The 11,863-nt window shown below is 57.4% G+C and overlaps 1 protein-coding gene across 4 annotated transcripts in view; it reads right to left on the bottom strand.

The window, feature by feature from the left end:
* AGAP1 (ArfGAP with GTPase domain, ankyrin repeat and PH domain 1) overlaps positions 1–11,863 on the bottom strand; it is a 416,730-nt gene that overhangs the window by 365,321 nt on the left and 39,546 nt on the right. The window lies entirely within an intron of this gene.

The following is an 11,863-nucleotide window of genomic DNA, read 5'->3' as shown; positions in this document are numbered from 1 at the left end:
TACTGAAGGCTCCTGGTGCATCCTGTGCTAACCCCAAGGTCAGCAGTTCGAACCCACAGATGCTCCCCGGAGAAACATGAGGCTTCTATGCCGAGAAGAGTGACCGTCTTGGAAGGCCACCGGGGCAGTTCCACCCTGTCCTACAGGGTCGCCGAGAGTCCGAATTGACTTGAAAGGAGCCTAGCACTGTCATCAAGTTGATTCTGCCCCCAGTGACCCCGCCGGACAGAGTCCAGCTGCTCCCTGGAATCGCCGAGACGGGCATCTATCTCTACAGAAGCACAAGGTCTCCTCTGGATCCCGAGGCGTGGATACTGGGCTTGAACCACCAACTTTCCAGTCTGCCGCCCGGGACCTCACACACCCATTCAGACGCACCCACAAATCCCATGGAAAGATTTCAAGACCCAACTAGGAGGGACCTCGTTCATGACCGGGCAGCGCGTGCGGGGCTGTGAGAAGTGCAATCCCTGTTTTCCCATTTCCTTTTCCTAGCACAGTGCCGAGGGCCCCAGTACAAGGTGGGGTGGTGTCACCGAAGCAGGGCCCCCACTGGAAGGTCATGAGCTGTCGCTCACGGACAGCACAGGCAGAGATGAGCCTGGCGCTTTACCACCGTTCCCACGTGTCACCAAATAGTTCCCTTTCAGAACCTTCCAGACACATGAAAACCACCCACCGCTCAAGAGTTGGACAAAACCAAGTGGCGGGAGAGAGCCCTGGCCATCTGCTTCCGAAAGGCCAGACGTCCAGAGCCTGATGAAGCCGCCCCACCCAGAGACACCTGGGGCGGCCGTGAGCCAGCCGCTGGCTCCTGGTTAGTCAGCAACTCAGTGCCCACCTGGCCCGGGGGACTGTCATTCCCGCAGAGGGACATGTGTATAACGGGTTTCAGCCTGGGGACACCAGGTCTGGCATCCCACCCATCCTCACAAGTTTGGATTCTGGGCCTCATATCAGGGACGAGTCCCAAAAGAACAAGCCCACGATCTTAGGGCCGGTTCTGCCTTGCAGTGACCCGGCAGGACAGGGCAGAACTTCCGCCAAGGGTTTCACTGACTGCCTCCTCGTTCTCAGAGCACCCAGTGGGCTCCCACCACAGACCTCCCGGTGAGCAGCTGATAGCAGCAGCGACTTGACTCCTGTACTTGCTGGTTAATTAACATACACCCCACCCCCCCTTGTCTGCAGAGCAGCGGCCACCTGCGTCCAGGGCTCCAGGTGAAGCAGGTGGTCAGCAGAGGCAGGAGAGGAGCCTCTGATGAGCAAGGACAGCCTGCTCCCAGGCCAGCTGCCCGGCTCGTGCAAGCTGAAGGCCCCGTACAGAAGGGAGACAGGAAGAGTGGACTGACCCAGCACCCTCAATGAGGTCCTCCAACGGCAGACAGCAGCCTTCTCAGCACAACCTAGAAATCCATTCTGGCCTCCCAAGCAGGGCTTCAAACCTGTTCCTTCCCGTTCCTTTTAGGTCCACATCCCGGGCTGATCATTCAACTTTCCTGCCCGGATACAGCACATCCTATATAGGTCCCCGGGCCATTCTTGTGCATATCCCGGAATACCTAGGGGGACCCCGTCAACACGTAGGTGGAAACAGATTCTCAGCCAGGAGTCGCCTCAGTGCTGAGGTTGGAAGCTCCGGAGAGGCAAGGACGCGTTGTCAGGAGGGAGCAGTCCTTGGAGAAGGACATCAGGAAGGCAGTGACAAAGAGGACCCTGGACAAGATGGGTGGGCACAGTGGTTGCCACAGTGGGCTAACACATCACAGGAAGGTGAGCATGGCGCTGGGCGTGGTACACAGGGCTGCTACCAGTCAGAGCCGACTCTACGGAGGCGCAGCAATAAACTAGTCGGGCGAGGACACCAGTCGTCACTTTTAGAAACAACCGAGATGTTCTTTTAAACACCTACGCTGCTTCCCTTTGCCGCTCAACAGCTGGGTTTGCTGTTTTCCACGGACTCGTGGACTGTAAGTATCCCAGCAGGGCCGCAGGGGTGAGCCTGCTGCAGCCACCAAAAACCAAGCTCACTGCCCTCGATTAGATTCTGACCTATAGTGACGCTGTAGGGCCCAGCAGAACGGCCCCTATGGGTTCCCAAGAAGCTATCTCCTACCAGGCGTAGAAAGCCTCGCCTGTCTCGCTTGGGGTGACGGGTGGTTTCAAACTGCTGACCTTGCCCAATGCTTAACACCACCAGGGCTCCTAAGCTGCAACCAAGGAGTGACATAAAAACCAAGCCTGCCTGCGGCCAGTCAGGCATGTCCCTCTCCTGCCACCTGCTGGCCGCTGCTGGGAACGCGTGAGCTGGCACAGCTTTGCTTAGAGACATTGTAACAATCGCACCGGCTATGCGTGGTTCACAAAGTGGTTCACAAGATTCAAACAGAAGCTGGAAGTAAGGAAGCGCCAAGTGTAGACAGTTGCACGAAGGTGAGGGTGGCTCGTCTCAAGGAGCATGAACCACACAGGGGATTTCAGGGTCTGGACTCAACAGGGGTACTGCACGGGCTCATGACACCAATCCTGGCCTCCCACAAAAACCGGCTTCGGCCAGCAAACTCTGCTGGCCTGTTCTCTAGCAGGTCCTTGGTCTCCCAGCTCGTCCCCTGGAGTTCCTCTGTCCATGCTTTACTCCTCTTCCCAGCCATGTGGCCAAGGTAGCACCCCCACCCCCGGCTCTGCAACCCAGCCTGAAATAGAGTCCTGTTTGATGGTGTTGGAGGATTCTCTGCTTGTTTCGAAGCGGCATATTGGTGTCTCTGTGGCCCTCTGTCCATGTGCGGGCATTGGCCCCACTGCTGCACACGCACCGGGATCCTAAGCTCACTGCTGCTCAGAATCCATTCTGACTCAGCACACGCTGCTCCTGAGGGTCTCCAAGACACTCGGTCTTTCAGGGAGCAGACAAGACTCAGCACGCTGCTCCTGAGGGTCTCCAAGACACTCGGTCTTTCAGGGAGCAGACAAGACACTCATCTTTCTCCAGCGGGCGGGGCGGCTAGTCAATTTGAGCAGCCTACTTTCCCATCAGCGGTCCCGCAGGTAAGTCATGGTATGCCGACTCATGGAGACCCTACAGGACAGGGCAGAACTGCCCCTGTGGATTTCTGAAACTGCCACTCTTCACTCTTGCCTTTCTCCAAGGTAGCAGCTGGTGGTTCTGAACTGCTGGCCGTATAGTTAGCATTCCAATTCCTACCTTGCTACCAGGAAGTCCTGCGATCCGATTTCTGATGATACCTGCTGGTGGGTGGTCTGGCGTGGGGCCTCAGCCAAGCTCCACTCCCAACTCAGCTGACCCACCTCGTCCCTGTCAATGCCAGCCCTGGGGTCCTCAGTCCAGCCACTGCCTCTGCATGGGCTGCAATGCCACGTTCTCATAACGTGCTAGTAGCACCAAAGACAACAACCTGGATGGAAGGCATGCATCCTATGTTCAGGCCTTTATAAGCCTGCCCCACCCCGCGAATGAGATCCTGTCCTGAGAGGGAGCCTGGCAGAGGGGACTAGGGGCCGGGCACAGTCCCATGAGGGAGACAGAGAGCATGGATTAAAAAGCCTGAGCAGCAGTGTGCGGGGAAGTCAGCGCTGTGACTTGGACAGGAGGAGGAAGGAGAGAGGACATGCGGGTCCCGCACTGGAGTTTAATGACGAAAGTCACTCGATACAAAACAATCCCAATGGGGCCCACCAGCCACTCCGAGGGAGAATATAACCTAACGACCTTCCTGCCTGAGGTCCCACCGAGGGGAGAGCCTGGGCAACCAGAGGGGGCAGTTCTGCAGTGGTCCCACACCATAGGTCACCAGGATCCGATGAAAGTGTTGGGTCCCCTTCGTCGCCAGCAGAGGGCAGCATCGTAAAGACTAAGCCTCTAGCTCAAACAGGAGAAAGCCCACGATTACCAAGCCCAAACTGCAGGACAGGGTGGAACTGCCCCTGAGGGCTTCCGAGACTGTGACTGTTCACAGGAGTAGAAAGTCTTGTCTCTCCCCCCGAGGAGCGGCTGGTGGTTTCGAACTACAGACCCTGGGGATCGCAGCCCAGCATGTAACCACTGTACCACCAGGCCTCCAGACAAGCCCATCAGCGCGTGAGAGTCCTAAGAGACCCCTGTTAAAATATCTCCATCCATGCCTGAACTGTGCCCTCTGTGGACTGCCAGGCATCTACAGTCCCAAGAGGTGAGCAAGGTGGGGACACAACCTGCATCGTCTTTCATGTGACCTCTGCTGCCTTCGACAACCCAACACTCACACGAAGTCTGACGCATGGCTTCTCTGCTCAGAGCCAAAGACAGAGCCTGTGTGTGCCTCTCAGCAGGGGGCTTCCCGGACACAGGGGAAATTTTTTTGAGTTCAAAGACCTCAAAAATTGTGTGTGTGTGTGTGTGTGTGTGTGTGTGTGTGTGTGTGTATAAAAGGTTTTTTTGGGGGTCTACACAGCAGGCACCAACTGGCTTAAATAGAGTAACAGCAGCAAAAAATCTTAAAAGACAGTTGTTAACAGAGTCCAGAAACACAAAGTGTCAATGAGGCAGGGAAAGCATCTGTGGTGTAAGATAATTAATCAAAAAAACCCATCCCCCTTCCCGCCGCCAGTGGAAGCCTGGGAGTGTCACTGTCCCACAGAGTGAGGAATGCGCAGGACCAGGTAGTTTCCTGTTGTGCGCAGAATCGCTGCGAGTCAGAACCACTGGCCAAGGGCAAGTCAAAGGTGACACTGGCACGGCTTCTCGGGTTGGTGGGAGGTCTTGGTTGCGTGCCTGCTCCTCTTGGGACCGGCACCTGTGAGTCAGTGACCAGAGAAGCCAGCTGCTGCCGGTCCGTTCCCATTCATGGCATCAGCGTCCTCGCCTCGCCACCCCACTCCCCCCACCCTGAGTGTCAGGGCAGAACTGGGCTCCTCGGGTTCTCAGTGGCTGTTCTTTTGGAAGGAGGTGGCCAGGCCTGTCTTCCGAGGCACTTCCAGGTCACCTTTCCGAGAGCGGAGCACATTAACCATGTGCTTTCCCCGTGAGCTCCCCCCACCAAAAAACCAAAATATAAAAAAACCAATCTCCCTGCTGTTGAGCTGACTCACAGAGACCCTGCAGGACAGAGTAGGTAGAACTGGCCCTGTGGGTAGAGGGTTGGACTGTACCCCGGTGGGCAGTGGGACACATGTGGTGTGGATGGGAGACTGGGGCTGGGGGGCAGTATAGGAAGGTGGAGCAGGTAGTACAGAAGGGGGAGGCAGTTTGGACTCAGGCTCGATGCCCATCAGGCTCACAGTCTTAAGACCCTTGGGGAAAGGCAGCAGCCTTGGGGCTGGCCCCCCTCAGGGCAGTGGCACTGACAGAGTGTCCATCCTGGCCCATGTGCTGAGAGCCACAGCCCCCACAGTCCTGTTATAAGCAGGCAAGTTCTGGAAGCCCGGCACAAAGGCCATCTCTCTGTTCCCGGGCCTGGACACCAGGCCTTTGTGTCTGGCTGAGAGAGATGGCATTTCAGAAATTGCCAGCCAGCTCTTGCTCTGGGGAGGGCTGAATGTCCTGCTTGTCCCCCCTTCGTGGGGACCAGGCTCTGCCAGAACCCCGGGGAGGAGGGGCAGGCATCGCCTGGGCATCCTGTGGCCCTGCTGCCACCAGCAAGGCCAGGCAGCACCACTGCATGCCCTCCAAGGAGCACCCATCAAGGGTGGCAAAGCCATCCGAGGAGGAGGCATGGGCCGAGTCCACACCCCTGGCTGCTTGTGCACTGCGGCAGCAGGTGCCATCCTGAGGGACCCTAGCTGCCAGCCAGATGACTGGAGGTGTGTTTCCACCCAGTGGTGCCAGGAAGAGAGGCCTGGCAACCTCCCAGCCATCAGAAACCCTGACGGACCCGCTGGATGGCCGCTAGTTGCAGGGAGCCGGAGAAGCAAGAGAGGAGGCAGGGACAGGCCCGTGTAAGGTAAGGTGACCAGACATCCCACTTTTGATGGGACAGTCCTGATTTTTGGCATTTGTTTAAAAATCCCAATTTTTGGAAAGAATGCACGACAAGCTAGGGACTGGTCTATTTGGTCCATATAGACCAAATTTTTAATCAAGAACAACCCCCACTCCCACCCCCCCACCCCCGCCCCCGGTCAATGGTGTCCCGCTTTAAATCTGGTCACCTTAGTGTAAGGGGGTGCAGAGGCAGTGGGTTATTTAATGTGACTCTTCCAGCTGAAGTCTCACACTCCCACCAAAGACCTCTCCCTGGTAAGAAGGTGTGGGGGCGGGAGGAAGGAGGAGACACTGACAGGATTCTCCTGTGCGTAATTGTGAATCGGAGTCCTTGGAGTGCTACCCTGCTGGGTATAAAATGAGCCCTCTGAGGAGCAGGAGGAGGAATCTCATTATCAGCAAGAGCCAGGAGAGGAGCGTGTCCTCTGGACCCGAGATCCTGCACAGTGAGCCTCCTGGGTCCAGCGGCCGGCTACGCCATCAGACAGCAGCACTCAGGAACCAAAGCAGGGACAGCGGGATGGACTGCCCAACCCACAGAGCCAGTCAAGCAGAGTGCTGTCATGCAGGGGGCGGCTTGTGGAGTGGGAGATCCTGCACAGTGAGCCTCCTGGGTCCAGCGGCCGGCTACGCCATCAGACAGCAGCACTCAGGAACCAAAGCAGGGACAGCGGGATGGACTGCCCAACCCACAGAGCCAGTCAAGCAGAGTGCTGTCGTGCAGGGGGCGGCTTGTGGAGTGGGTGCTCTGGGCACTTAATTCTGGGTTTAATCAAGTTTTGCAGCTTAATTGAGGTTTGCTGACCTGTGACCCTTCAGCTGAATGCCTTTGGGTGGGGCTCACAGCGGAGTGGCATGCCCTCAGAGAACTTTGTAACATGCCCTGACTGACCAACTATCCTGAGCATCCCTCACCTGCACTGCAACCTGTTAACCCAGTGGTCCTCAACCTTCCTCATGCCACAGCCCTTTCATACAGTTTCTCATGGGGTGGTGACCCCCCTAACATTATTTTCATTGCTACTTCATTCCTGTCATTGCTGTTATGAATCGGGCAACCCCTGTGGAAGTTGTTCAAGCCCCAAAGGGGTCGCAACCCACAGTTGAGAACCGCTGTGTTAACCTCTTTAATAAGCCCCTTAACAATGAACAGGAGGCCTAGAGGTGTGATGGGTTACACGCAAGTTCATCAATTCAAAACTACCAGCTGCTCCGTGGTAGAAAGACGAGGTTTTCTACTCCCATGCAGAGTGACCCTCTCCAAAACCCACAGGGGCAGTTCTACCCTGTCCGCCAGGCTCCCTGTGAGTCAGAAGTGACTCCATGCCAGCGAGCTTGTTTTCTTTTTAATCATGATGGCAGTCCATGGATTCTGTGTGGCCGCAGAGGAGAACTGGATGGAGGTGGGGGGGGTAGAGCTGAAAAAGGACAAGGCTGGGTGGCAGAGGGCATTAAGTGGCAGAGTCAAGGCCTGGAGACCTGCCCCTGGACATTGGAGCAGTTCTGCGGTGTCCCTCGAGGCAGCTCAGCTGGACTGCACCTCCCAAGGGCAGCCTTTGCCCAGGAAGCGAGCCCAGAGGCAGAAAGGACTGGGAGAGGGGATGGACGGTAGCACAGGGGTGGGGGTGGGGGGTGTACTGCTACCATCCTCCCCTGCTTGCTGCCTGCTAACCTCTTGAGGCCTTTTGTCTCCTGTTCCTACCCCTTGGCCTGTTCTCCTCAGAATGCCCTACCCTCAGTGCTGTTCTCCCTCCCTGCCCGGAGTATCCTCGGCCAGGCGGTCATTGGGCCCCAGATGAAAAAGAAATGGCCCCAAAGCAGCGATTCTCCCGTTTCTGACCAGCCGGACCTAACCTCCCATGGGGGAGGACACGGAGGCAGAGCTGCACAGCGCTGCCAGGATGGGGGGGGTCTCATGTAACCGGGGCGTGGAACCTCCCTCCCACCACAACGCACCTGAGCTAGAACCTCTGTTAAACAGATGGTGGGCTGGACAGAGAGAGCCATGCTTAATGCACACAGTGCCATCCATCCACTGACTATGTTCTGTTAAGACGAGAGCTCTTCAGAGGCATTTGATTGATGCCCGATGCCTGGGCTGTATAGCTCACTACAGGACAAAGGGAATGCTCAGTCATGCTGGTGGTGCAGCAGTTAAGCACGCAGCTGGGAATGCAAGGTTGGCTGTTTGAAACCACCAGTCGCTCTGCTGGGGAAAGAAGAGACAGTGAGTTTTTATAAAGATGACACTCGGGAGGGCAGTTCTACATGCCCTACCAGGTCGCTGTGAATCCACTTGCCAGCAGCAGGGCAGATGTGTGGTTATTACACCAGACCTGGCTTCAGGTACCACAGGTGCCAAGACTGAGCCAGCCAGTCCTGTGCTCATGAAAAGCCAACAGGCAGGCTTCAGACAAGTTAGGAGGACTCCGTGCCACACAGGGAGGCAAGGCCAGATGTGGGCGGTGGGGATACATCAACTTGGTATTTGGAATTCTCTAGTCCCAAGAGCAGAATCTACCCGTCATTCTCGAACACATTTTTACCAGCAACCCCCCGGCTCTTCTCACAGGGAGATGGGGAGGGAGGCCTGCCCACACTGGACGTCTCATCGGGACAACCAGGCCCCAGAAAAGGACATCAGGCTCAAGGGTGGGGTTTAAAGGGGCTGAGTCAATTCAGACTCAGAAGGACCCCCGATCAAGTCCCTGTTGGGTCCCGCAGCCTCCTCACGACCCTTGCAGTGTGTGAACCCCGGGCTGCAGCTGCGGGGCCGTCCCTCTCATGGCACATGTCTTCCTCTTTGTCACTGCCCCTCGGCTTTCCCAGGAGCCAAGAGGACTCCCGGTGCAGCATCTCACAGGGGCAGTTCCACCCTGTCCCATGGGGCTGCCATGAGCCAGCATCCACTCAACAGCAGTGAGCCGAGTTGGTTCGACTCCCCCAAGCAGGCTGTCCCTGCTCCAGCAACTGGTCTCTCCTGAATAGGAATCCAAAGTCCGTGAGACCAAGTCTGACCACTCTTGTTTCCAAGCAGCATCTGGCTACACCTCTTCGCAGGCAGATGTGTTTGTGCTTCAAGACAGAGGGTCAAACCCCGCCCCGCTCCCCCCACCCGCCCAATCCATGCAGAGGACTCCAGGCCCCACGGCCACCACGAGGGGCTCAGACAGATCGACCATCACGGAGACGCCAGGACTGGGCATCGTCCCATTCTGCTGCATGTGGTCTGAGTCCACTCAAGGTATCTAACAATGGCAATGACCCCATCTGACCTGACGGTTCACTAGAGCTCTGATTTCTCCCCAACACACCCCTGCCACCGCCACCCACGCTGGGGGCACTCCTGGCTCACCCACACCCTTCTGTCGCCCTGATAGGACGCCTTGTCCTCAAACAGCAGTAGTGCTGGGTCCAATTCTGTGTTCCTATGCCCCCTCCCCGCCCCCATAACTGTAACTTCCAAGCTCACTGCCACCGAGTGGATGCCGGCAGGGTAGAACTGCTCCAGTGGTTTCCAAGGCTGTCACTTTCTACGGGGGTAGAAAGCATCATCTTTTTCCTGGGGAGCAGCTGGTGGTTTTGAACTGGTAACCTTGCAGTGAGTACTCCAAGGCATACCCGCTACCCCACAGGACTGATTAAAGTGGTTAGAAGGGCCCCTGTCGTCACGTCATTTCGCTGTTACACAAATCCACTGCACAAGGAATTCATATTAGAGGGACTCACCTCCCTGCCCACCAAGAAAAGCAAGCTGAGTGTGTGGGAAGAACCCTCAAAGGGGCAACCTTGTCACACACGGGTACCAGTCCACTTCCCCAAGCACGATGCCCAGCTCCAGAGGCCGGCCAGGCCACACCACAGAGCCAGAATCTGGGGTGGGGCTCACAGCAAAAGGGCAGTTGATGTCGTGGTCAATTGCTGACCTGGGATTGCTAACCTGGGATGTCCCCAGGAGGGCCAGCCTAGGACAGAGCTTCCTGGCACTGTCAAGGCTGATTCCCAAGACGTCTCTCACCAGCCTTTTCCAAAGGAGCCCTAGTGGAGCCTTTCTCTCCACAACTCCATACAGGGCGAGAGGGGACACGGAGAAAGCGGGTGCGTGTGGGAGAGTTCCAGTGACCAGGGAGCCTTCCGCATGGGGAGTACCACCTCATCCGATTTTTGAAGAGAGACTTCCTTGTACATTCTAAGCCTAGGAGACACGCCTCTCGGCCTGCCTTAAGGAAGTTCTGCTGCCTTCCAGGGCAGGGCCCATCGCCAGCCCCAAAAATAAACGGATTCCAAGCTGGGAGTGGGGCTGGTATGTGGTGACAGCTGCAGGGGGTGGGGGAGGGGGCTAAGGGGGTGCCCCACCCACAAGCCTGACAGATGAACAGTTTAGAAGGACTCCAATTACACCTGGCGCCTTCCTCTGCCAGGCGGGGTGGTGATCCAAGATGCCCGTGGATGGGACCCCCTCAGGGAGGGGGGCAGACCAGGGGCAATCTGGACAAGCAGACGGGGAGGGTGGTGGAGAAGGAAGAGGCAAACGCAGAGGAGACCAGGCCGCAGGTATTTTCTCCCATCCAAGTACTAACCAGGTCGGACCCTGGTTAGCTTCCCAGGTCAGACAAGATGAGACGCCTTCAGGGTGGTATGGCCGTAGACAAGTGGCAGCTATTCTCACTCCTAGCCAGTGAGTTTCATTTCCATGTTTAATTCCCCATGGCACGCCCCAGTCCAAGGCAGGAGATGCTGCCCGGTCCTGAGCCAGCCCCACAATGGATTCCCATCGGACAGCTGTGTCCCTGATCCCGAGGGATTGCAGGGCTGGTTTGCACAAGTCGATAGCCGGGCCTCTCTCTTCCAAGTCTGTGGAAATCTGAAAGCTCCGCTGTAACCTGGGGGCATGCTCCACCACGTGACCTCTAAGAACGGGGGGCAGAGGCTACGCTGGAGGTGAGAGAAGTCCAGTATGTGCAGGCTCAGCAGGTGGGGGGCTATCTCAGGGACTCAGCCTGAGCTGCAGAATGAAACCCTGCATTGGAGGCAGCTGCTGGGGTCCTCGCCCCTCCCTCCATCGGACCAGGTCCACTGTGGGGCTAAACGGTGCTTGGTAACAATAATCCCGGGAGCCCTGGTGACGCCAGGGCTAAAGCACTCTGCTGGGGAGAAGGAGGAGGCAGTCGGCTCCCGGGAGTTAAACTGTGCGGTGGTTCTGCTCTGCACTGTGGGGCCGCTGAGTCAGAATCCACTAACCCAGCAGTGTGAGTGTGAGTGTGTGTGTGTGTTTGTTGAATCATAGTAATCGCAGCCGGCCTGCAATACAACCGGGTTTCACCGTCCTCAGAGGGAAACGTGCACAGTGATGTCACATCGTGTGACCTGCACCTGGGCACCAGCCAAGGTCAGAGCCACAAATAGACTTTCAAAGGCTGTTGGGGCTGAGAACAATGTGTGTGACAAAAGGCCCCGGTGAAGAGAGATTACAGGCTCCGGCAGACCATTCCCTGGGGACAGTGAAGCTCACAGCAGCCTGGCCCTCTGCGAGGGGCCTGGGGAGCCCTGCCCACTCACAGCAGGAGGAGGACAGGTGGGTAGGGTGGGAGCCGAACTCCACCTGAGCATGCCTGGGGGGCCCCGCCCACTCACAGCAGGAGGAGCGGGGAGGAGCTCCATCAAGCGTCCCGGGAAGGCCCGCCCACCCACTCTCGGTAGCCCCCGGCCCCGCCCACGCGCAGGCCCGCGGGAGCCGCTGCTCCGGTTCCAGCTCATGCTGGGCCAGGCCTCCTCTGTCCCCTCCGGGTCCCAGGTGGCATCAGGGATTTGCTAAAATGATGGGTACAAGCCCGCCTCGCGGCACCTGGGAAGAAAGGCCTGGCGATCCCATTCGGGAAGTCACGG

Source organism: Echinops telfairi, unplaced genomic scaffold, assembly GCF_000313985.2.
Source record: "Echinops telfairi isolate 266 unplaced genomic scaffold, ASM31398v2 ScPeMD7_3;HRSCAF=10, whole genome shotgun sequence".
In the NCBI taxonomy this organism is placed as follows: Eukaryota; Metazoa; Chordata; class Mammalia; order Afrosoricida; family Tenrecidae; genus Echinops; species Echinops telfairi.
The sequence above is the reverse complement of the archived record's forward strand: the minus strand, read 5'-3'. Positions and strand labels throughout refer to the sequence as shown.